The sequence below is a fragment of the Trichechus manatus genome, unplaced genomic scaffold (assembly GCF_000243295.1).
Source record: "Trichechus manatus latirostris isolate Lorelei unplaced genomic scaffold, TriManLat1.0 scaffold00004, whole genome shotgun sequence".
NCBI classification, from domain to species: domain Eukaryota; kingdom Metazoa; phylum Chordata; class Mammalia; order Sirenia; family Trichechidae; genus Trichechus; species Trichechus manatus.
The window spans coordinates 26,159,701-26,186,682 of NW_004443940.1; the positions used below are offsets into that span (position 1 = coordinate 26,159,701).

The window sequence follows — 26,982 nt, forward strand, 5'->3', positions numbered from 1 at the left end:
TTCAGCTCTTTTACTTCATCATTTCTTCCATTTGCTTTAGTTGCTCTATGTTCAAAAGCAAATTTCAGAGTCTCTTTTAACATCCATTTTGGTCTTTTCTGTCTTTTAATGATCTTTTGCTTTCTTCATGTATGAAGTCCTTGATGTCATTCCATAACTCATCTGGTCTTCGGTCATTAGCGTTCAACTTGTCAAAACTCTTCTTGAGATGGTCTCTAAATTCATGTAAGATATATTCAAGGCCGTATTTTGGCTCTCATGGACTTGTTTTAATTTTCTTCAGCTTCAAGTTGAACATGGATATGAACAATTGATGGTCTGCTCTGTAGTCGGCCTCTGGCCTTGTTCTGATTGATGATATTGAGCTTCTCCATCCTCTCTTTCCACAGATGTAGTCGATTTGATTCCTGTGTATTTTATTTGGTGAGGTCCATGTGTATAGTCACCGTTAATGTTGTTAAAAAAAGGTATTTGCAATGAAGAAGTCGTTGGTTTTGCAAAATTCTATCATGCAATCTCCAGCGTCATTTCTATCACCAAGGCCATATTTTCCAACTACCGATCCTTCTTCTTTGTTTCCAACTTTTCCTTTCCGATCACCAATAATTATCAATGCATATTGATTGCATGTTTGATCAATTTCAGACTGCAGAAGTTGGTAAAAATCTTCAATTTATTTATTTTTGACATTAGTGACTTTTTTACGAGTTAAACATATTTCCAAATAATTGTATGTTTACACACAAAAAAACCTCACACTTAATTGGTTTTTATAGCATATGTGAAAGTTTTCAGATAATAAATGTAGCATGCTATAGAAAATAATATTTACCAAATACTTAGTTAAAATGCAATACAAGTTTAGAACAAGAGCTAAGTTATTTCTCAGAGAAGATACAAGTTAGACTAAGTTTTTTTTTCGCTCTTATAATAGCATGCTAAAGGGCAATGGAAATTTTTGTCAGAATTCCCTTCTTAGCCGTAATAAAAGCAAAGGGACTGTCTTCTTTGATCATATAATAACAAGGACGTCCTGTAAGTATTAGATTTACACAAAAGGATACGTCTTAAAAAATTTAGTTTCCAGCCTATGGTCATAATGTCACATGAATTTCATAAACTAGTTAGGCTTGTGTAAAGAAAGCTGAATTTTGCTCAAGTTTTCCTCAAGGCTGTTTCTTTTCACTCTCCAATGAACACATTAGTTTCAGAAACCAGATTTTGCTGATATATGTCACTTAGACTCGATTTGGCATTTGTGTAGACCTTCTGTTTGTAAACTAAGAGGAATCTCTACAAACACACTTTACAAAACAAAAACCAAGCGAACAGTTGTAAAACTACTCTGTCACCCATCATGTGATGGCTTTCTATCACTGCAGTAATGTCCTTGCAACTTAATTCTCAGGTCTTGCTTTGGATAACTTTTATATTATTGAATGAGGAGAGTAACACCTACGAACTTGATTTTTTTAAAAAGCAAGGTTCAGGTATTTTTCCATTGCTTTGTCAGGGGGTTGAAGAGTCAGGGTATCTTTGCTTTTCTTTCTTTTTTTTTTAAACCAGTTTATTTTCCTTTTCTGCAGATTATCTTATGGAGGTCATCTTGTCAGGATCTGGTTTCATTTATCCACAGAAACCACATCTGCTTGTATGCGATTGGCTAGCCCAAGAGCATATTCAATCTGACACCTTATCTTTCCAGGCCTTAGGCCATTGCAACTTTCTGGCAGACAAAAGTCTCAGGTTCCAGCATGGAATCTGCTCTCAATAACAGAAATCCATTTCCCAGGAAACTGTGACACTAATCTTATGTCCTTTAATGCCTCCTGGCCTCACCCACTGCCCAACTACCCATACCACACATACACCTACCACATATACTACTCTCTAAGGTATAAAACTAAAACCCATGTGCAGAACACTGTCCCAGTGCTACAATCACAATCGTAACCCTCACGTTACTCTTGCAATGTAATTTAGGATCCATCCTCTCTTTTAGTCAAAATAATATTAACTGAGAGTAAATATGAGTCATGAATTTGCGGTACCTTATTTTATGGGCATGAGGCTTCTTACAACACTTAGTCCCAGGATGTCCGTCTCCCAAAAATTGACATTTGGAAAAATAGAACGAAGGAATCACTGGTACAGCAGGAGGTGGGATAGTCGATGGGTATGGCCATAGTGACGGAAGGTAGTAGCCAGTCTGCGCCAGTCAAACGGCATATGTCTTTAGTGATAAAGAAAAATGGCGATGGATAGAAGAAGCCTATTAAGAGTTTATATTTCTTCCATGGAGAGAGTCCCTGGGTGATGCAAACAGTTAAGCACTTGGCTATTAACTGAAAGGTTGGAGGTTTGAAACCACCCAAAGGCCTAGGAAGAAAGTCCTGTCAATTTACTTCCCAAATATCAGCCATTGAAAACCGTCTGGAGCACAGTTCTGCTCTAACACACATGGGGTCACCACGAGTCAGAACTGACACAATGGCAACTGGTTTTGTTTCTGGTTTTGTGATGAGTAAGGATTTCCAAACATGAAGTGTTAGGAATGGGACGAGGGGAGGAGTAAGAGAAGCTTGGGAATCCCACCCAAACCAAGTCCCCTCAACTGAATGAGCAGCCTCTTCCAGCTAGTTCTAAGGAAGAGTTCAGACTCCCTAAGGGGAGTGGAAACTTGTTTTAGTTTTATCTAAGACCAAACCTTTTCTGGGAATTGGGGATCGCCAACAGCCCTCCCATCCAGGCGACAGCTGTCTTTGTTTAAACTGATCCTTCAATTCCAAAGCCACATCTCTGTGCGACCTTAGGTGGCTCTCTCTGGACTACAGTGTTGTCAAGCCCACATCTGCTGGCTGGCTCACTCATGTTTCTCAAATGGAAGCAAAGACATCTTTCAATCAAATTAATGTCACTTTTTAAAATACAGCACACATTTTTGGGCTAACAATTCACAGGAACTTTTTTATCCTCCTTTAAGTAGAGTAAAGGTTCATCCTGTGTTTAAGGAGAGGGGCTAGTCCAGGAGCAGACATCCAGGACAGTCAGACAAGGCCCTCTCTCTACTCAACTTCACTTGTCGGTGATTATCTCAGATTCCTCTTCAGGAACTGATCTAGCAGTTGGTGAGACTGCGCTTCTCAGTGCTGATGAATTTTTTAACATCCACTCTGAAGCCCGACAGCTGAGGGTCAGGAAGCTGAGCGAGGTGGGGGAGGGCTAAGTGTTTCCAGCCAGTAGGCTGGACCAGGGCCGCCTGCCAAAGCCTAGTTGTAGGGCTTAGGAACTAAACTCACATGAGAGAAAGCAAGGAAGTGTGACATGTTCAGAGGCAATTGTGGGAAAGAGCTGCAGACTGGGAGTTCAAAGCCCTGAGTTCTAACCTTGTCTCTGACCCTGACTGTGGGACTCATCCAAGTTAGAAAGCCTCCCTGGGGCCCTGTTTCTCACCTGAGAACTGAGACGCTCTGACCGAATGGGCTCCAAAGTCCCTTCCAAGCTGGGCCCACTGCGGGGGCTGGGAGGCTTGTGAGCCCCAACTCAACACATCCGGTCTTGTTCTTCTCAGGCCTGAAATCAGAAAAGTGAACCAGAATAGTAAACGTCACAGACCAAGTATTAATGACTAAAGTAAGCAGGAAAAGAGCTTTCCAGAAGAACTCCAAATAAAACCCAAGTGCCAAAAGTTACCAAATAAAACGTCTATCAAAAATAATCAAGGGTTGGCGAAACCACCTGAGAAGCTGCTTACCCTAAACAACAGGGGAGAGGCAGACAGACCGCACAAGAAAATACAGGTTAGGTCTGGTGGGAACAGAAATTCTAGCTCTCTGCTCAGAATGAATCATTGTCGCGGCTGGAGGAAGCACACTTGTTTACGTGTAAATGCTGCTACCTGTGATCTTACTTTTGGTCAGGCCGCAGCCAGTGACTCGCTGTTTGTTTACCGACGGCGAGGAGCAGACCCTTCTGTGTTTTCTGTAATAAACCTCAGCCGCAGGCACGTGGAGACAGCGCAGCCAGACGCTCATGTGTGCAGTGCAGGGGCACACACTCCCGGGAATCTTCTGGAATCGCCATCCCTGGCCCAGATGCCCGTTTTTAAAAGAAGGCCACTTTTGGGGGATAGAATCACTTCAAAAAGAAAATTTTTAAAAAATTGTGGTAAATATGTGACAAAGCATTTGTCATTTCGGCAATCCTCACGTGTCCAGTTCAGTGACGTTAATTATGCTCATTGTGTTGTCCAACTATTGCCCTCATCCTCCTCCAAATTATACCTTCACCCTTAACTGAAGCTCGGTGTCCATAAGCATTCAGCCCTGCTTCCCTCCTCTCTCCCACCTGCCCGCCCTGGTGCTGCTGTTGTTAGGTGCTGTCGAGTTGATTTCAACTTATAACGACCCCATGTGACAGAGGAGAATTGGCCCATAGAGTTTTCTAGGCTGTAAAGGAGCCCTGGTGGTGCAGTGGTTAAGTGCTTGGCTGCTAAACAAAAGGTCTGTGGTTCAAACCAACCAGCTGCTCTGTGGGAGAAAGATGTGGCAGTTTGCTTCTGTAAAGATGACGGCCTTGGAAACCCAATGGGGCAGGTCTACTCTGTCCTATAGGGTGCTATGAGTCTGAATCCACTCGAAAGCAATGGGTGTGGAATCTACAAGAGAAAATCACCATGTCTTTCTCCTGTGGAGCCACTGGGTAGCTTCAAATCTCATACCTTTTGGTTAGCAGCCAACCACTTAACCATGGCACCACAAGGATTCTGGTAATTACTAGTAAACATTGATCTCTATACACTTGAAGAAGGCCACTTTTTCTCACCTAAGTGGAGCCAATACTTTCTGTGTAGGCTTAAACAAGTTTCTAAATCCCCCTAAGGTCTAGTTTCCATGTTTGTAAAATAAGACTAATAATGGTATCTACCTCACTGAATGTTGTTGGGATTAAATGAGATAACATAGACAGAGTGCTTTATATGAGGACAAAGGAGAGTCCTCAGTCTCTACTAGCTTTTTTATTTTCACATTTGTGCTAACTCTTAGAAAGCATAGCCCAGCATGAATCACAAAGCACAAACCAGCTTATCATGCAGACACATAAAATGACTATGGAATAAGATGGTAAACTATCTATTGACCTTGATATAATTATCTATATAATTAGCTAGATAGGGCAGCTTGCTAAACTGAACAATTCAGAGAGAGATTAAAAAACCCCGTTGTCGTCAAGTCAGTTTTGACTCATGAGGCTACCCTACATGTTTCAGAGTAGAACTGCACCCCACAGGGTTTTCAGTGGCTGTAATACTGTGGAAGCAGGCTGCCAGGCTTTGCTTTTGTGGTGCCACTGGGTGGATTCAAATCGTCAACCTTCTCATTAGCAGGTGAGCACGAACCATTTATACCACCCGAGGACTTTAGAAACAGAACCGGACAATGTATAACCAAGAGTTGGCTGTGTGCTATGGAGACTCAGAAGCTCCTGGATGGCGTAAAATCTAAGCACTCAACCACTAGCTGAAAGGCTGACGGTTCATACCCAGCCGGGGGTGCCTCTGAAGACACGCCTGGCGATTCCAAAAGACCACGGCCTCGAAAACCGTATGGATCCGTTCTACTCTGCACATGTAGGGTCACCAGGAGTCAGAATCGGCTCAACAGCAACTAACAATGACATGGAGAAAAAACAACGCGTGGGAGAGGGACAGACAGGTGCCAGCTGGTGTCACCAATCGAAGTTTCTTCAAAGGACAGATAGGATTCTGAGATGACAGCGTGGATAGAAGGTGGCCAGGCAGAGAAGACAAGGTGTGACACCAAGGCGGGTGGAAAACTGGCATTGAGACTAAATGTATGGTGTCTGAGAGACGAACTTAAGGAGACTAGAGAAGCGGGAGTTAGAGGAGGGAGGTCCTTGCGCAGTGGACGGATACTTAGAATTGTTTCATCTGAACATTCCAGAATAGGCAAGAGTGAGCAAGGAGAGAATTGTGAATGGGGACTAACATGAAGAGAATGGAGATTGGGGAAAAGCTTACAGCCTAGGAAACCCTATGGGGTAGTTCTACTCTATCCTACAGGGTCGCTGTGAGTCAGAATTGACTCGACGGCACACAGATGCAATAACAACATCTGACCTTACGGGGGGCTATAGTTGGGGAGGTGGAGGGCCGCAGGGGTATGAGGAGGCTAGGGGCCATTTCAGGTGGGAGGTGAAAAATGTTTATTCCAGAATGCTAAAAAATACCTGGGAATGGGAAAAAAAGGAGTTTGATGGAAAATGAGTAATAGGATTTAGTGTTAGAAACTTTGAATTGGAGACGGAATTGCTTGTGACGGGCCTGAAGGCATTTCTAAATACAGGAATTGGTGTTCTAGAAGGAACAGGAACAGAGCCAAGGGACGGGGAGAGGTCCCCACTGCAGAAATCCCAAAGTAGAGAAAACAGTACTCACCCCGGAGGGCCGGTCATTGGGAAGTCAGGCCCTGAACTGGATGTGACACTTCCTCATTCAGGACGTGGTGGACAAACAGGACCACAGAAGGGACAATGGAGGAGCAGCTGGACAGGTGGGATGAGAGCTTGGTGGGGCAGGTAGAGGAGGGAAGGAGGAAGCGTGCACAGGAGAGGAGCTGACCAATTTCAGGGAGAGAGGCCACAGAGGGCAGGGTGGGAAGGCCTTGGCAGAATTCAGCAGATGGAAACACAAAGACGATAACAGAGCATCTCCCTCGGGCAAGGATGTTGAATTTACAAAATGAAAAAAAAAACCTACTCCTGTATATTGTTGTTTGCCTTCGAGTTGGCGCCAGCTGATGGTGACGTTATGTAGAACAGAACAAAATGCTGCCCAGTCCTGTACCATCTTCATGATCATTGGTGGGTTTGATGTTGTTGTTGTCACCTGTCTGTCAGTTTGTCCTGCTCTGGTGGCTTGTATGTCACTGTGATGCTGGAAGCTAGGCCGTCAGTATTTCAGATACCAGCAGAGTCGTCCATGGTAGACAGGTGTGATGGTTAATTTTATGTGTCAACTTGGCTAGGCTATGATTCTCAGTGGTTTGGCCAGATATTGGACTGGTTGCTGTTCCGTGATGTGACGTGATGTGATGTGATGTAATCACCATCCATGATGTGATCTGATGTGATCAGCCAATCAGCTGAAAGGGGAGTTTCCTTGGGGGTGTGGCCTGCCCCCAGTATATAAATGGATGTTCTGGCAAAGCTTGCCCTCTCTTAACCCTGCGCTCTTGTCTCCTGACCTCCAGATCTTGGGCTATAAGCCTGCAGAAGTCTCCAGCCTGCTGCCTGACCTGCAGATTTTGGATTTGCCGGCCCCTACAATCCCATGAGCCAGCAGAGGTCTCCAGCCTGCCACCTGACCTATGGATTTGAGACTTGCCAGCCCCACAATTGTGTGAGTCATTTCCTTGAAGTAAATCTCTCTATGTACATTTATTCATGCCTCACTGGTTTTGCTCCTCTAGAGAACTCAGCTAAGACAGCAGGTTTCAGACTAAGACTAGGAAGAAAGTCCTGGCAATCTACTTCCTGTAAGGAAGGTAGGCTTTGGATTAGAAAAGCTCAGACAGGGGAGGGACACTGCAGCTGTAGGAAAGGGCAGAGCCACACCTACTTGTGCTGCTGCTCGCATGCCGTCACCTCCTGTCACTTCTTGTCCTGGCTGACTCTCTCCTTCCAGCCTGTAAAACCCAGGTGAAGGTTAACCCAGCAGGGACAGATTGAATCCTCACCCATGATCTTTCTTTGCTACTAATTAACAAAGGTTCTGTCTGTTTCATTTGCTTGATAAAATGCCCAGGACAGGTAGATGCTTAAATGAAGCAGATAATTTATTCTCCTTTTAATATGCTGCCCCCTACCCACTACCACGCCCAGCTCAAGGTTGCGCAGGAAATGTCTTCCTACCTAACTCTGGTTCACAGCTGACTCCCCTGACAGATCTCCCTTTGATACGCGTGAAAAAAGTGTTTGCAAATCAATGCATCAGTGTTGAAAGCGTCATACATGGGTACACCAGAGGCTGTGGAGTCGATGCCGACTCATGGTGACCCCATGTGTTCAGAGTAGAACTGTGCTGCATAGAATTTCCTTTTGGAGTCAGATAACCAGGCCTTTCTTCCCAGGCACCTCTAGGTGGATTCTAACTGCCAGCGTTTTGGTTAGTAGCAGCACACTTAACTGTTTGCACCGCCCAGAGACTCTAACTATATATAACCCAAACCAAACCCATTGCCATCAAGTCAATTCCGACTCATAGCGACCCTATAAGACAAAATAGAACTGCCCCATAGGGTTTCCAAGGAGTGGCTGGTGGATTTGAATTGTTGACCTTTTGGTTAGCAGCGGAGCTCTTAACCACTGCGCCACCAGGGCTCCCCTAACCATGTATACTCAAGTTTATTACTTAGGCCCCTTGCAAGGAACCTCCTTACCTCTAAAGACCAAGAAGGAAGGAGAGATGTCTGTAACCACTGAGCATTTCTCTCTCCTCTGCTACTTGGCTGGCTACTGCCAGATCCCACCTGTGACCTGCTCAAGAAATTCTGGCTTGAAGAAGGGTCTAGCTTGGTGGTTCTGGAGCCAAACCCTGGCTCTGCCCCTCGCCAACTGTGTGACTTTAGATAAGTTACCTAACCTCTCTGCACCTCAATTTCCTTGCCCATAAAGTAGGGCTGATAAAGATGAAGCTGTTTTGAGGACCAAACGAGCTAATAACCAATTTACAGCGAATCAATTCTAACTCATGGTGACTCGTGTGTCAGAATAGAATGGTGCTCTGTACGGTTTTCAGTGGCTGATTTTTTCTGAAGTAGATCACCAAGCCGTTTTTCTGAGGTGCCTCTGGGTGGACTTGAACCTTTGCTTTAGCCACTGGGCAGATTAACCCTTTGTACCACTCAGGGACTCTGAATGAGCTAGTCATACATGTAAAATGCCATGTTGTTCTCAAGTGAGGGCCTGGCCAGGGTGAGCTATGCTAGCAAACATTAGGAAAATCAATCCCTCCCTCCCCTGACATCTTTTACCTGCAATTCTGGTGTTCACCTTCTCCTGGTCCTGTCGGTGGTCTTGTGGGAAGTCCCACTAGCTGCCTCCCCTGCCCCTTCACCTTTCCTTCCTCTCTAGGTAAGACTGTCCTTCATTCAGGAGCCTCTCACTGGTTTAAGCTCCCAGGATGGAATACTCAGCCCAACCTGAGACCGGCTTCCGTTTGGAATATAAGGAAATCTTATGTTAGTCCCTTTGCATCGCCAAAGTCCCCTTATTATTCTCTACACATGACTTTCTTTATAGGGTTTAAGGGTAAAGAATTCCTAACAACAAATTTAGAGCTCTTTGGAACTCAACTCATCGGAAAATTGTGGCTTGTGCATGTATTCCCACATCATATTGCATGTCCTCGTCCATTAGGGAAAAAAAAAGACAAAATTAAAACCTTAATAGGAATATTTTTCAGAAAGTTCCACTTTTTTTTTTTTTTAAGACGGCTATGTCTCCACCCTTAGTGGTCTCAGAACACGCGTTTAGCAATGTCTTCAGGTACTTCCAAGATGGTGCAGGCTCTACGGTGACAACCAAGGACCGCCGTACCCCCTGTCTGACATTGCCCTGATATGTGGTCCCTGTGGCCCCCTCTCATTTTCCAGTAACTTCCCAGATTTCAACTCTTCCTGCATTTAGCTACATCAGGCCTGAGCACCCACTGAATTTGAGGACCATCGATCGGCAGAATGCGGTCTAATTCAGGCTTGAGATGTGACAATGTGGTCCTTTCTTCCCACCCCCGGAATTTTCCCTCCAGTGATCTGAGACTGGACAAACTCTGAAGGAAGTTCCCCGTCTGCCATCCCTGTCTGCACCCTTTTTCCCTCCCTCTCCACCCCCAGGGCACATCCTCTGTCTTCCCTCAGCTCCCTGGGCCCCCACGGCTTACTCCCTCTCCCTCCATCTCTCAGCAATTGCCTGCTCCTTACGTTGCACTCCCCACTGAAGCTGCAGGCCTCACTGTCTGATCCGACAGCTTTAAGGGCATGAGAGTTCACCCAATTCCACTTCCTTATTTTGTGAATGAGCAAATTAGGTTCCAGAGAAGTTAAGGTGGCCGAGGTCACACAGTTAGTCAGCAGGAAGGCTGGGACCGAGCTTGGGCCTCCTGTCCCTGAGGTGATGGTCCTTCTCCAGCTTGTGGTCCAGTCCCCAGGGACACTCACTATACACCTTACTTGGCCCTTTGGGGAATGAGATATTCTTGTTTTTGTCACCCTGCCTGGCTTCTGATCTGCTGCTTATCCTAAGCCTCACCAATCACACAGGTCCTAACTTTGGTTCCTTCTCACTCACTCCTCAGGAGCAAAATTCTCGATCAATACTTGAATTCAATTGTGGGCACAGGAGTTGCTAAAATTCCTCACCCTTCTTAGTTTTTAGTTGAAACGGGAAATAATAACAACAAACATTGCTGAGCTCTGAATACGTGCCGGGTGCTGTGCCCAGAGTTTATTCGTATTTTCTCACTTAATTCTCACAATCGTCCTATGGGGCAGGAGAGTATTTATTCCTAATTTACAGATGGGAAACTGAGTCTCAGAGAGGATAAGGAAGCTGACCAAGATAACACCACTAGGAAGTGAAAGAGCTGAGATTTCAACCAGTGACTCTAGTCCACTAGACCCACTAGACCTGGGAAACTCAAACTGTGATCTTTGGACAAGCAAATAGACAGCACCTGGGAACTTGTTAGAAATGCAAATTCTGAGCGTCACTCTAGACCCACCAAATCGGAAACCTGGTGGTGGTGGGGTCGGCGCTCCATATTTTCACAAGCCCCCTCATGACGCACGCTGAAGTCTGGGAACCACAACACCAGACTATACAGCAGCTCCACCAGCAGCCAGAAATGCCTCTGGGATGCTTGACACACTTAGAATCATTTGTCGGCTTAACAAATCGGTACTGTGTGCAAAGCACATCGCTCTTCCCATTTTGCAACCATAAACCTGGAGGTTTGAGAGACTTTCCAACACGCAAATAGAGGATGGAGAGGCGGAAGCCCTCACTCCAAGTGATTCTCTCTAATCACTTGGATAGCAGTCCCTCCCTTCCTGGCCCTGGGTCAGGCCTGAAGATAAACAGCCAAGGACCTGAAATAAATGAGAGCCACACTCTCTCCAAATAAATCAGTACTGTTCTCCACTATAACACACGTCTTCTCACCAGACTAAGAACACATCACTGCCAGAACTTATTTTAGCAAAGCTGTAGAGTCCTTTCTGGCCCATTCTTAAGCATTATAGTTTTTATCCATCATCTAGGCGGTAGAGATCAATGATCTCATCGGTGTGGAGAGCTATTAGATTCTCAGCTGCCCTTAATAGGCTGGCTTGAAGATACAGAATTTCTTGTGGCATTTGTCATGCTATTCGTCTGTTCACATACTTGCTGCTAAAATAACAGTGAATGTGCACAAGTCCCCATGCAGAACAAATCCAACATCCTCACAACCACAGGGAAACAGCAAGCAAGCTTCATCTTATGTAGTAAGTCAGGTGAGCTAAGCTCTTGATAAGAGGCAGCCTCATTTAGTCAAATAAGTCTTAAAATAGATCCTTGACCCGATGAGTAACTTGCAGCTTTCCTTCTTCTCTCCTCGTTGCCTTTCTTCCCTCTCCCGTGCACATCATAGAAATACCTTTTCTGAGAAACCAATGAGAGAGAAATGCTTTGGAAAAACTGTTTTTAGAAAACGTCAGTCTAAGCTATACGAGGGGAACCTGTTGAAGGTCTTTTTGCAATATGCTCTGCACGTAGTAAGTGCACAATTAAAGAAGAGTATCAGTTGAGTCCTGCAGTGGCACGATCGGTTAAGCGCTTGACTACTAACTGAAAGGTTGGCAGTTCAAATCTACCCAGGGGCACCTTGGAAGAAAGTCCTGGTGATCTGCTTTCAAAAGATCACAGCTTTGAAAACTCCATGGAGCACAGTTCTACTCTGTACACATGGGACTGCCATGACTTGGAATTGACTTAAGGGCAATGGCTTTTTTTTTTTTTATTGACTGCTTCAATGTCTCCTGTCTTCTTTTTGATTGGCAAAGACTCCAGCTTGCTAACTATTTGGATTCTGCATTTATTTCATAACAATAGTCCTATTCATTCATTTACCCCATTAGTTATTCATTCCTTATTTATTCCTGTGTACCAGACTTGTGCTAGAAAATGGAAATCCAAAGATGAATAAGAATTTTCCACCTCCCACCTTGCCTTCCAGGAATTTGTAATCTAGGGAGGGAAATGGGCCGAACAAACTGGCTCAGTGTGGTAAGGAGAATAATAAGGGTCATTTCTATAATGCGCCTTAGAGTTCCCAGAGCACTTTCTCATCTCTCGTTTGATACCGATGACATCCTTGTGACGGGGACACTCAAAAATGTGATACTGATTTTAAAGACAAGGGAAAACCAAAGACTCCCTGTTTAAATGACAACTTCTTCAAATAAGATTTCTCAGGCAGGTTTTACAGGACTGTGATGACTGAATTTTGCTTTCTGAGCAAATTCACTTTGCTCCACAGAGCTGCCTGCTCAGGATCAGGTCACTGAAAACGCTGACGGGGCCACGCGCATGACAAGGCTGCTCTGCGGTGCAGGCGACTGAACGTTGCTAACAGTCTGGGGCAGGCTTTCTGCTTCCAAAATAGGTCCTGTCAGGCCTTGGGAGAAAAGCCATGGTTTCCACTCGAGCAGATGAGGAAAAGAACAAACCGTCTCTCGGGGCGGGGGCGGGGAGTAAATATTCCCTGTGACTCCTCAGCCCAGAGGGTAGGGAGCCAGGGGACCCTCAGGCCCACTCACTGAGGGGGTAGCTGTGGATGCGGCGGTGGGAGTCAGGGGCCTGAGAGACTCATCCTGTGGGATGCCTCTTTGCGGGGTGGGGGGGGGGGCACATGAACAACGCAACGTGAATTCTCAAGCCCATTCAAGTTAGGACGTTTGAACATGAGCCACCGCGGATAGATTACTTTAGCGCGGTGCGAACGGTTAAGCACTTGGCTGCTAACTAAAAGGTTGGCGGTTTAGTTGGTGGTTCCGTTGGCGGTTTGAGTCTACCCAGAGGTGCCTCAAAAGAAAGGCCCGGTGATCTCCTTCTAAAAGGTCACAGCCATTGAAAATCCTATGGGGCACAGTTCTATTCTGAAACGATGGGTTGCCATGAGATTCCACCGGACAGTGACTGATTTGGGTTTTTTAAAGGGGCCAGAAGGGCTAGGAGAGCGGTCTCCTGTGCAGCCTCTCCCCTTGAAAGGCTGACGCCAGCGTGAATACAACGGGTGTGGCTTTTCTCCTGGCAGCCCTGCTCGTAAATGACTGCTACACCGGGGCCGTCTGAAAAGGAAGGTCTTTTTATTCTCCTTCCATTCTCACATTTCATTATTTAATAGAATAGTTCCCTCCATGTGCACAGGACGTTATAGTTTAGAAAACACTTCTTCACACCTTCTTCCATTGAATCTGCACAGTCCTGCCCAGCGGGTGTTTCTACCCACATTTTCCCAACGAGGGAACCCGGGCTCCATCCAGGACGTGAGCGGTCCCAGCTCACACAGCTAGAAAGGGGCAGAGCCAGGCTTCCAACACAGGTTCATTCATACTGAAACTCAACTGAGCCGGAAGCCGCAGCATCCCGGAAAGAGAGCGGGCTCCAGGGATGGGCCCTGCAGGTTCACACCTGGGGAAAAGCTGAATAAAAAGGAAGTCCGTCTTAGGAAGGAAGCAGAATCCTAGAGTCATCCTGTTTGATATTTTGTTTTTCTCTAAAAATGTGAATTTTTGTGCCTCCTTTCTGGCCATGACTTTGTTCGAACGAAACGCCTGCTACATGCCAGGTGCTGTTCTGCACCCAGGTTTCTGACTCCCAAGTCTAGCAGATTTTTCATTTAGGCACAGCTGCCCTAGTCCCTGGCCGTGGTCTTCATCTCCACTCCAGTTTCTTACGCTGTAGAGGAGATCTGGTGGTGCAGCGGTTAAGAGCTCGCCTGCTAACCAAAAGGCTGGCAGTTCAAATCCACCAGCTGCTCCTTGGAAACGCTCTGGGGCAGTTCTACGCTGTCCTATACAGTCACTATGAGTTGGAATCGACTCCATGGCAATGGTTTTTTTTTAAACTCATTAGAAACGATAAAGGGCTTGGAGTTTGCAGGAGTTTCTTGAGAATGAGCAAGCGGGATCTGTCTTTCCGTACATGGGTAACGTGGGTAACATAACTGGGACAGCTTGCTCACTGCACAGTGGCTCTTTTTTTTTTTTTTTTTTGTAGGACAATGAATCATTTTATTGTGCTTTAAGAGAAAGTTTACAATTCAAGTTAGTCTCTCATACAAAAATTTATACACACATTGTTATGTGACCCTAGTTGCTCTCCCTGTGCTGTGACAGCACACTCCTCCTTTCCACTCCTGATTTCCTGTGTCCTTTCAACCAGCTCCTGACCCTCTCTGCCTTCTCATCTCACCTCTGGACAGGAGCTGCCCATTTAGTCTCATGTATCTACTCGAGCTAAGAAGCACACTCTTCATGAGTATCATTTTATGTCCCACAGTCCAGTCTAATCTTGTCTGAAGAGTTGGCCTCAGGAATGGTTTTAGTTTGGGGTTAACAGAGAGTCCAGGGGCCATGTCTTCCGGGGTCCCTCCAGTCTCAGTCAGACCATTAAGTCTGGTCTTTTTACTAGAATTTGAGTTCTGTACCCCACTTTTCTCCTGCTCCATCGGGGACTCTCTGTTGTGTTTCCTGTCAGGGCAGTCATTGGTGGTAGCCAGACACCATCTAGTTCTTCTGGTCTTCTCAGGCTGATGGAGTCTCTGTCTTATGTGGCCCTTTCTGTCTCTTGGCTTCTCAGGCTGATGGAGTCTCTGTCTTATGTGGCCCTTTCTGTCTCTTGGGCTAATATTTTCCTTGTGTCTTTGGTGTTCTTCATTCTCCTTTGCTCTAAGCGGGTTGGGACCAATTGTTGCATCTTAGCTGGCCATTCACTAGCTTTTAAGACCCCAGACACCACTCGCCAAAGTGGGATGCAGAACATTTTCTTAACAAACTATGTTATGCCAATTGACCTAGATGTCCCATGAAACCACGGTCTCCCAACTGCCGCCCCTGCTACTCTGTCTCTCAAAGTGTTTGGTTGTATTCAGGAAACTTCTTAGCTTTGGTTTCAGTTGTACTGACTTCCCCTGTAGTGTGTGTTGTCCTTGCCTTCACCTAAGATGATTTCCGTCTCACAGTGGCTTATTGTTACGAGAGGATGTAACACAACAAACACATAGGGTGGGCAAGCAAAATCTCCTCTTCTTTGCCTCTTGGGTTCTCTGTGGTCCTAGGTGTGGTAAAGCAGCATTCCTGTGGCAGGCCAGTCTAATTTACAATAGAGAAATCTCACAGCAGCATTTTCTGCTCAGCAAAAACAGGAAGTTTTCCCATTTCTCAGGGGTTCCAGAGATGTCAGTCTCCAAAGTCATTAATTTCCTCTCAAAGGAGTCGAGCATGTGGACAGCAGTTAACAACAGAGCTCTCTCTCCCTGGAATCTGGACTCTTTAGAAACTTCGGTTTTGATTGTCACTGAAATAAACCGCCACTGTGTTGTTTTGGGATAAATACAAACCAATGCATTGAAACAGGGAGAAAAGTGCCATTCTCAAGAAGCTTGGGAGTTCTAACAGTGAGGCTTCCACAGTCAGCGCTTTCAGGATCCAGGGAAGAACTAAGCCGGGGTAGAAACAAGTACCTTATTTTTAATTTTCCCAGGACTAAGAACAACACCGTTGCCCGGAAAACACTCCAAGCCAGTCTGGGCAGTAGCATCTGAGGGAACGTCCCTCGTTTGCACACCTGGAACTGTTTGTTGTTCATTTGCGAGAATGTTCTCCTAGCTCCCAGCTATTTTACAGACCCCCTGGACAGTCTGTTCTGAAAAGCAGCTGGAATGCTGATGTATAGCTTCGCTTCCTGCTATTATTTCATGATAAAGGATTGTGGGGGATCACCGTCCCCTCCGTTTAGAAAAAAGAAAAGGTAAAACTTCTGAGAGGCAGCTTGTGTGGTCACCTTACTGTCTTGCTCTCATTCTATTCAGAGGAAGAAAAAAAACTCTGGCAAAGAAGAAATCTGACAGGTCCGGATAGGTCGTTCTCTTTGCCTCTACTCTTAGATTGTGTCCTTTATCCTCTCCTTTGCCTGACGGTGAGAAAAATCTCCTTCTAGCTAAATATGGCATACTACTTCGCCTCCTTTGGCTATGCCTGGTAACTGAGTATTAGGGGAAGTCATCCTGAGAGTGTCCACATTTTTCCTAGGAATTGTTGTTTAGTTGCTGGTGAGTTGGCTCTGACTCATGGCAAGCCCATGGACAAACAGTCCTGCATCATCCTCACAATCACAGGTATGCTGGGGTCCATTGGGGTCACTGTGTATTTTGAGTACCTTCCAACCTAGGGGGCTTATCTTCCAGCACTGTATCAGACAATATACCGTTGTGCTCCACAGGGTTTTTAGTGGCTCGTTTTCAGAAGTAGATGGACAGGTCTTTCTTCCTATTCTGTCCTAGTCTGGAGGCTCCACTGAAGCCTGTCCACCATGGGTGACCCTGCTGGTATTTGAAATACCTGTGGCATAGCTTCCAGCATCACAGCACCATGCAAGCCACTATAGTATGACAAACTGATGGACAGATGGTGATTGCTAGCAATCGACAAAGTAAACCCGAGTTTCTGAAGCCCTACAAAATATCCTACAGAGATCCTTTCTCAGATGATCACAAACCCTTATCGACTGGTTGAATTGAGTTGAGGGTAAAGTGAATATTTCTTCCATTTGTCAGCCCCTTCTCTTTTCCTCTCCCCTTAACTAGGTGCTACCAGGTTACATGGACAACTGCTACACGTAGGCTCTCTGACATTTCTTGTAGCGCCACCCAAACCATCCTGGCTGCAAAATGTCCAACTCCTGGATCCCGAGGCACCTGCCTGTGGTGTCATCAGAGCAGCCTCCTGAGAAGGAGGTCAATATAGGAAATGCACTAAGAGAAGCAGTCTGCACGGCTATCTATATTGCTATTAACTTCTCACTAATGGACACTTGGAACTAATGACTCCAGGGCGGTTTAATGACAGTAACTCTAGACAAAGGAAGTACGGCCATCGAGCCTGACAGTGGGCTGCCTTCCTCATCCCTTTCCCACTAATGTCCACCTGCTAGCTGATGGAGGGCTCCCCTCCCATTTGGTCCAGTGGCCAGAAAAGCCCTAGTTATGGAGCCTTCTCCTTATTAAGCGCCATTCTTCAGTGCTGAGTACTGTCCTCTGCAGCCGCACATTAAATTGAATCCGTCTTTCACATGACAACCCTTCAAATGTTAGAGTACGGATGTCACATGTCATCCCACTTCCCAGCTAGTCTTTTCCAGCCCCTATATCTGCTCCTCATTTGACATGCATTCCAGCTGCCCAGCATGCTGGCCCCTGGCCCTGGGCAGGCCTCAATTGTCAGAGCTGACCACAGTCCCCCAGGTGGGATGCGCTGCGACAAGTTCGCAGTACAATGAGACTATTATCACCCTTGTAATAGACACTGTACTTTTATTAATGCAGCTTAAAATTGCATTAGCTCTTTTTTCTCAGCCATGACCCATTTTTGGTTCCAAATTAACATACAGTTATCTAAAACCCCATGCCCTTCTCAGGGAAAAAGGGTAAGTTGTCTCCCCAATGCTGTTAATATGCATTATTTTTCCTAATTTAATTTTTGTTCATAATATTGTGCTTTAGGTGAAGGTTTACAGCATAAATTAGTTTCACACTCAAAAATGTGTACACAAGTTGTTTTGTAACATTGGTTGCGGTCCTGGCTTTGTGTCAGCACTCCCCCCCTTTCCCTTTGCATGGTTGGTTTGCACGAACGGTTCCCTGTGTCCATTCCTCCAGTTTTCCTGCCCCTTCCTGCCTTCTCGTCTTTGCTTTTAGGCAGGTGTTGTCCATTTGGTCTCGTCTACTTAATTGAACTAGAAACACATTCTTCTCGCGTGTTTTTGTTTGTTTTCTAGGCCTGTCTAATCTGAGGCTGAAAGATGGACTTCAGGAGTGACTTTGGTTCTGAGTTAGCAGGGTGTCCAGGGGCCATAGTCTCAGAGGTTCTTCCAGTCTCTGTCAGACCAGTAAGACTGATCTTTTTTGTGTGAATTTGAATTTTGTTCTATGTTTTTCTCCCACTCCGTCCGGGACCCTCTCTTGTGACCCCTGTCAGAGCAGTAGGTGGTGGTAGCCAGGCCCCCTCTAATTCTTCTGGGCTCAGGCTGGTGGAGGCTGTGGTTCACGTGGTACATGAGTCCTTTGGACTAATATTTTCCTTGTGTCTTTGGTTTTCTTCATTCTCCTTTGTTCCAGACAGGATGGGACCAACAGACTTATCTTAGATGGTCACTTGAAAGCTTTTAAGACCCCAGACACTACTCACCAAAGTAGGATGTAGAACATTTTCTTTATGAACTATGTTATGCCAGTCGAGCTAGACCCCGAGACCACGGTCCCCAGCCCTCAGCCCCAGGAACTCGGTCCCTAAGGTGTTTGTATGTATCTACGAAGCTTCTGTGACTTTCCCTTGGTCAAGTTGTACTGACTCCCCCTATATGGTGTGTTGCTTTTCCCTTCACCAAAGTTAGCACTTGTCTAGTATCTAGTTAGTAACCCTCCCTCATAACCATCAAAGATTGTTTTACTGTTTGTAAACCTTTTCTTGGGTTTTTATAATAGTGGTCTCATACATTATTTGTCCTTTTGTTATTGACTTATTTCACTCAGCAGAATGCCCTCCAGAGTCATCCATGTTGTGAGATGTTTCACGGATTCATTATTGTTCTTTAACGGTTGCGTAGGATTCCATTGTGTGTGTGTACCATAGTTTATCTGTTCGTCTGTTGATGAGCCCTTAGGTTGTTTCCATCTTTTTGCTGCTGTGAATAATGCTGCCATGAACATGGGTGTGCATATGTCTATTCCTGTGATGGCCCTTATTTCTCTAGGATATATTCCTAGCAGTGGGATTGCTGGCTCGTAGGATATTTCTAACTTTGTAAGGAGGTGCCATATTGTTTTCCGTAGTGGTTGTGCCATTTTACATTCCCACCAGCAGTGTGTAAGAATTCCAGTCTCCCCGCAACCTCTCCAGCATTTGTTATTTTGTTTTTTTGATTCTTGCCGGTAATGTCAGGGTGAGATGGTATCTCATTGTAGTTTTGATTTGCATTTCTCTAATGGCTAAAGATCGTGAGCATTTCCTCACGTGTCTGTTAGCTGCCTGAATGTCTTCTTTGGTGAAGTGTCTGTTCATATCCTGTGCCCATTTTTTGATTGAATTATTTGCCTTTTTGTTGTTGAGGGTTTTTTTATTATTATTATTGAATCAAACTCACTAGTTTCTACTACTTATTTGATTTAAAAGAGTGATTACTTTGTAATAGGACAGTTTGCTAAGGCGTTTTTATACTTTTGAATATTGTGTTGCTTGAATAATATTTTAACTTAAAACAAGAAGAAATTTTAGTACTTACATTTCTATGAACAATGTATTTTCTACGTAGATAAGTGGGAGCTAGCGTTTTTGGAGTCTGAATTAAACACGAGTATATTCTATACACTGATTTCTCATTTTCTAGTGTGTATATTATTCCAAATATGTTAGACTGTTGCTTTTGGAAAAACCAGGGTGAGTGAACCCAAGAACTGTAAGTAACTAACTGGTGTTGATAGGAATGAGTACTCAGCTGCTTCCTCCTTTGCTTAATTGTAAACAAAATTAATTGTGAGATTCACAGATGAATTTGCAGACATTTTCAAATCCGTCTGAACTTTTTGGTAAATTTCTTGTTTGGGGATTTATCGGGCTTTAAGTATAAACCAATGGGCCTAGCACTTTATTATTAACTCTAGGCCAGACTTGCCACCACCCATCTGTTAGTTTCTCGTACTGTGGTGGTTTTCGTGTTGCTATGATGCTGGAAGTTATGCTACCAGTATTTTAAATACCAGCAGGGTCACCCATGGTGGACAGGTTTTAGCAGAGCTTTCAGACTGAGACAGACTAGGAAGAAAGGCCTGGCAATCTACTTCCGAAAATTAGCCAATGAAAACCCTATGGACCACGACAGAATATTGCCCAACATATCTAGTGCTATAAGATGAGCCCCCTAGGCGGGAAGACACAGTGACCACAACAGCGGCCTCAAGCATACCAACTAGCATGAAGATGGCACAGGACCAGACAATGTTTCCTTCTATCGTCTATGGGGTCGTCATGAGATGGATTTGTCTCCATGGCACCTAACACCAATAGGTCACACTTAACTCTGAGAAGCACCCTGAGGCCTTTTTCTCCCAGAGTGCTCGTCAAAGTCATTAGGACCAGGGATGAGGTGGTGTCGTTCACAAAGAAAAGACTCAAGGCTCAGTGGGTACAGAACAGGAGACTCTGGTGGAATCTAACACAGCAATGCCAATGACTTATGAAGTGGCATCAAGTTTCTCAACATTCAGTAATTGGCTTTAAGTTATTTGAATTGGTCTTTAAACTCGGTCATAATGTTTCCTAATAGAAAGTGAAGTGTGAGTCGGAATCAGCTCAACAGCAACAAATTTGGTCCTATTCCCAGCACAGAAATGAACCTTTCCTCTGACGCCTGTCATTTTTAACTACCAAAGCTGTATTTTAGATTAGGAAACATCACCCAGCTGTTTGTTCCTAGAATTTGTGTCTCGCTCTGTATGTGTAACTTTTAGTGCGACTCATAACGACCCTATAGGACAGAGTGGAACTGTCCCGTAGAGTTTCCAAGGAGTGGCTGCTGGATTCAAACTGCCAACCTTTTGGTTAGCAGCTGAGCTCTTAACCACTGTGCCACCAGGGCTCTTTTTGCTTGCTAGCACCTTTTAAAAATAAAACAAATGTAATTTGTTATAAATTTAATACATCTATTCATTGCTGAAAATGAGAAAAATAAAAGTATAAAAGAAGAAAAATAATCCCAACAACCTAATAAAAAAAATTGGCATATTTCCTTACGTCTTTCTTTTCAGTTTGTAAATAGGAATATGTAGGGTATTTTTTAAAACAAAAATTAATTTATTTTGTGTATATATATATATATAAATATTATAAATTAAATTAATTATATATAAATTTATATATATATACAAAAATACATACACATTTAATTTTATAAGCTGCTTTTTTCTCTTAAAATTATCAAATGAGCAGTTCCACATATTGGTGAATTATCCAATCTTTAATGGCTATGTAATTTCCATATGTATGTGTATATAGTTTATAAATGTAATATATCTAGTATCCTAATTTGTCATATTTGAGTGAATTCAAATCTTTTGCTCTAATAATGTTATGACGAGTATCTTTGTGTATATATCTTGGATTAGCTATTGGATTATTTGTTTGGGATAAATGACTACACATAGGATCATTGGGTTTAAAGGAATTAACATTTTTTAGGGCTATTGATACCTATGGACAATTACTTCTAAGGCAGCTTTTTCTGGTAGAGGCTCATTTCAAGAGTGAATGAGGGGGACCATCTTATGTCATCTTTTGCAGCCATGAGCGTTCTTTTACTTGTCATTTGTCAATTTTATACGAAGCAGTACCCAGTACTTTCATTTTGTATGTCTTTGATGACTACTTACATTGAGTTTTTCTACATGATAGGTATATGGGCTTCTTTTATGAACTGGCTTTTCGTCAGTGGCTGATACTGTGAATTTTATTAACCTTAACCCTAATAACCCCTTGGTAAAAGATCTTAACAGCTGACTTTTTAAAAAATGACTCTGAACTGTGTCTGTTTGTAATGTCTTGTGCTTGTAAATACAGCAACCTGGGTGCTGCAAGTGGTTTGGTGGTTTGAACCCACCCAGCGGCTCAGCAGAAGAAAGGCCTGGCAAACTACTTCCATAGAGATTACAGCCCAGAAAACCCTGCGCAGCAGTTTTACTCTGCAACACATGGGCTCACCATGGTGAGGGTCTACTGGGTGGCCGCTAACAACAACAACTTGTCAATGCAAGTTAATTTGGGGTTATGGAGGGTTAGGGTTAGTGATTCCTTCCAAAGCATTCAACTTACTTTTCATTCAAACAATTACTCTCTTTCCTTTCGTATTCCTATTTCATTGGTTTAGATCAAGTGTAAGCAAATTATACTGTTGTAAAAACAAGTTCTGAACAATTAAGAATGAATCTGGGAGCGAATACAATGTGCTTTAGAGAAGCAAATGAAGCAACTAGCTGGGGCAGAAATACCTGGGTATACGAGACAGGGTCCTTCTTGCTGCAACTAAATCCAGAGTTCCTTGCGTCCCAGTGGGTATATTCTACAGGGGAATGGAGAGTGAGGACTAATTCATGCAGCCAGCCTGTTGATGGAGATTGGTTAAGAGTACTCCTGTGTTTCCCATCTGAAGCGCACTTTGACTCCAGGTTCCTCTTCATTTCTTCTTTTCTCTGTTTAACCCTCTGGTTCACCCCTAAACATTCAGAAGGTGATTAATTCACACTCCCTTTTATTTTCCTATCAGCTCTTTGGAACTATCCTCCAGCAAGACTTCTTGGAATTGTTGACAGCCATTTTTAAAGTCTAGTAATGACATGCAGCAAACTCATAAAAGTCTGTTGCATGAATAAGTAAGAGTTTGAATAAATGGATGAGATGCCAAATATGTTAATCATAAAAATCACAACAATTCCTACCCAAAGCCTGATGTTTAGGCTACAACAAGAAACAATTATCCTGTCTTTCTAGAAGATGAATGTATTTCTCAGAGACTCCACCTTGAAACCTTATGGAATGATGACCAAGGAAATTTCCTCCAGGAAGTTGTCATAAAATAATAGCCCTGCCACCATGGTGTTTGGTGGCTGAAAAAGGAAGTAGTTGTCTATATTTTGGGTTGTACCGTTAATAAGTTCACATATTTTTAAAATGAAAATGACTTGGTAATCCAGATATTAGATTATGGACAGGATTAAAAGGAAAAAAAAATAGTGGAAAAACAAGTTAGGTGAAGACAATGAGAAAGAAAATAATTTGGAAGTACTAGGGAATATTTTCTGCCTTATAAATCAGGAACATATTTAAAAAAATACTTCCGTGCTTAATATCTTACCAGTTCTTAAACAGTCACAAATCCGAACACTCCCAGCCTACTTAGATAATCAGGTAAAGTAAACACTTCCGAAGAGCAAATGTGGGTGTAGGAGATGCAGTTTTACATGAAACTGAATGCTACTTTCCAATGAATTTTTTACTTTGTGAAAAATCAACCCTTAGCCGATATTAAGGAATATGTTCCATGCACTCTGAAGATACACGTTTACAGGAAATTTGTTACAAATAATTACATCACAAAGCCTAAATAAAAACTCAGCGGAGAGTTTCCAGCTGCAAAATCACAACAGCAGGTTAAGTGCTACCTTTGCTTATCAGAGCACAATTTATTGGCCTCTGAAATCTTGCCTTCCCCAACAAGCCCACTTGCCACTTCCGTCTGGGTTCCTAGTAATACTCAATGCCCTAATGATCTCGCTAATAAGTGGAGGTATTGGGCATGGACTTCTAAAGCTCGTCGATATACATAGGCTCATCAGCTCACTTAAACTTACATGGCAGGAAAAGCTTTAATAATAAGGAGATGTTTCAACTAGCAAAAAGGATAACCTCAGTACTCTCTTATTGTGCCCCTCCAACTTTAATATGTATGCAAGTCACCCGGGATCTTATGATAAGCCGAACTTTTGTTCAGTAGTTCTGGGGCGGGGCCAGAGATTCCATATTTCCAGCAAACTCCGTGGTGGTGTTTATGTTGCAAGTCCATAGACCACACTTTGGGTAACAAAGCTCTAGGGATGTATCCTTGTCTATTTTCACTGAGTAATAGTGCAGGTTACTTATTCAGTGAACTGGTCCAGGGGCATACCTCTTGCAGAGATGGCTACAATGTATGAGAAGGCTAAAATCTCCTGGGAAGGGGAATACTTGAATGCAAAGTAACACCAGCTGCTGTAATTGACCAACACTGAAATCTCAGTGGCTTAACATACACACATGCATACACACACAAAACCATTGCTGTCAAGTCAATTCCAACTCATGGTGACTCCCATGTATTACAGAGTCGAACTGCTCCATGGGGTTTTCATGGCTATAATCTTTATGGAAGCAGATTGTTATTGTTGTCGTTTTGTGACAACAAGTCAGTTCTGACTCATAGCGACCCCAAGTACAACAGAATGAAACTCTGCCCAGTCCTGTGCCATCCTCAGAATCATTGCTAAGTTTGAGCCCATTGTTGCAGTCACTGTGTCAGTCCATCTCATTGAGGGTCTTCCTCTTTTTCACTGACCCTCTACCAAACATGATGTCCTTCTTCAGGGACTGGAGACTGGTCCCTCCTGACAACATGTCCAAATTACGTGAGATAAAGTCTCACCACCCTGGCTTCTAAGGAGCATTCTGGCTGTACTTCTTCCAAGACAGAACTGTTTGTTCTTTTGGCAGCCCATGGTATGTTCAATATTCTTCGCCAACACTGTAATTCTTTTTCAGTCTTCATTATTCATTCAGCTTTTGAATGCATATGAAGTAATTGAAAATACCCTGGCTTGGGTCAGGCACACCTGAGTCCTCAAAGTGACATCTTTGCTTTTCAACACTTTAAAGAGGTCTTTTGCAGCAGATTTGCCCGATGCAATACGTCCTTTGATTTCTTGACTGCCTCTTCCATGGGTGTTCATTGTGGATCCAAGTAAAATGAAATCTTTGACTACTTCAATCTTTTCCCCATTTATCATGATGTTACTTATTGGTCCAGTTGCGAGGATTTTTGCTTTCTTTTTGTTGAGGTGTAATCCTTACTAAAGGCTGTAGTCTTTGATCTTCATCAATAAGTGCTTCAAGTCTTCTTCGCTTTCAGCAACCAAGGTGGTGTCACCTGCATAGTGAAGGTTGTTAATGAGTCTTCCACCAATCCTGATGCAGCATTCTTCTTTACGTAATCCAGTTTCTTGGATTATTTACTCAACATACAGATTGAATAAGTATGGTCAAAGGATACGACCCTGATGCACACCTTTGGAAGCAGATTGACAGGCCTTTTTTCCAAGGTGCCACTGGAGAGTTCGAACTGCCAACAGGTAGATTAGTAGGCAAGTGCAAACTGTGCCACCCAGGGACGTTGTCTTAACACAATCGGGGTCTATTTCCTTATCATGTAAAATCCAATCAACAGTGGAGAAGTCATTCAGGAGCGTAGGCTCAGCTATTTTCAACATATGTCTTTCAAGTAGTCCTGGAAATTAGCTGGCAGAAGGAAGAAAAGAGCCTGAAGAGGCAGTACCACTAAGCCTAGAAGAGACACACATCACCCTCAAGGATTCCACTGGCAAGAACTAGTCACATGACCTCACCTACATGCAAAGGACACTGGGAAATGTAGTTCCTGACTGACCAGCCACTTCCCAGCAGCCACTCTACACAGTAGAAGGGAAGGCAGCTGGCTGGCCCAGCCCTTGTGATAGTTAGAGAACAGTATTCATTCATTGCATCTTCTATGTAATGCAGCTGTTGTTTCCATAGTGTGACGCTAGGCGTTCCAAAGAGAATAAATCACTTCTAAAATGTCAGCCGTTACGTGGTGAATATATGGTGCAATGGATTTTAATATAGCATAGCATATTGATTGGGGCATAATCCAGTCAGCAGTCATAACTCCATGCAGCAGAGTAACTAAATTACAACTGTTTATAGGAGTCCTTCCCCTGCCAGCTTTCTGACTTTCTGAGCCCTCTCATCATACATCAACCCGAGTTGATTCCAACTCATAGCAATCCTATAGGACAGAGTAGAACTACCCCATAGAGTTTCCAAGGAGCAGCTGGTGGATTTGAAATGTTGACCTTTTGTTAGCAGCTGAACGCTTAACTACTGTGCTACCAGGGTTCCTTGTCATACATAGTGGGAAAAAAAAGAAAGGAAGAAGTTCATTCTTTTTTCCTGCATTCCTAGGCTATATGTTGGTGGGAGGATACAGTTTAACCACTCTTTTCTCCTTTTTGTCTTTGCATATAAAAAACAACACAAGCTGGAGGATACTAAAAGGGGGATTTCCTGATCATCCTAAATTTTGATGAGTCTGGCGAAAGATGCGTTTCTTCTGGATGTGATTCTTCTAGATCAAGCAGTGGAAAGTCTCTGACTTTTACCTTACCCAAGTGGACTCACCCATCTCCATATTATCACCACAAGGTAAAAGTCAAAGGCTTTATTGCCAACAGCAATAAGTGATACCTTTTAATAACTAGATATTGAGTTAAATTCATCTTATTTATTTAGCCCTGATTTTTAAAAATAATCATTATTTTCATAGATTGAATGGATTACCAAAGGGATGTGAGGACATAAAAATAAAATGCTTCTGGGTTCCCTTTTGAGTTCCAGGGTAATACAGGGATGAAATCAGAGAACATGAAGATGTGGAATGGTTGGTGAAGGGTCCATTTACCATTTGCTTACATCTTCAGTTTTCTAACTAACAAAGAGAGCAGACCCTGTCAATGAGCAAGTGGGTAGGAGCAGCGGCAGGTATGGCAGGAAGAATGCCTAGGAAAAGTCCAGCCACCATCCATTACATATCATGGGTCTGGAGAGTGCGTGGCTGGTGAGGGCTTGATAGAACAGACACAACCTTATGAGGCTCAGAGACGAGCCTTGTACTTGTATACAGCCTCCTCTTAACATGCCCCTACCTCCTTTCCATTTATCATTTAACACACAAAAAACACACAAAACAATGAATGTCAAGTGGATACCAACTCATTGGCTCATATTCTCAATGAGCCAATAGAGATAA

At 43.7% G+C, this 26,982-nt stretch overlaps 1 long non-coding RNA gene across 1 annotated transcript in view; it reads left to right on the forward strand.

Moving 5' to 3' along the window:
- The first annotated feature begins 7,365 nt into the window (after window positions 1-7,365).
- Window positions 7,366-26,982, forward strand: part of LOC111820761 (uncharacterized) — a 30,681-nt gene continuing 11,064 nt past the window's right edge. Inside the window, exons 1-2 of the long non-coding RNA XR_002824284.1 lie at window positions 7,366-7,418; window positions 26,215-26,378. This is a non-coding gene — a long non-coding RNA (uncharacterized LOC111820761). The remainder of the gene's footprint in view (window positions 7,419-26,214; window positions 26,379-26,982) is intronic.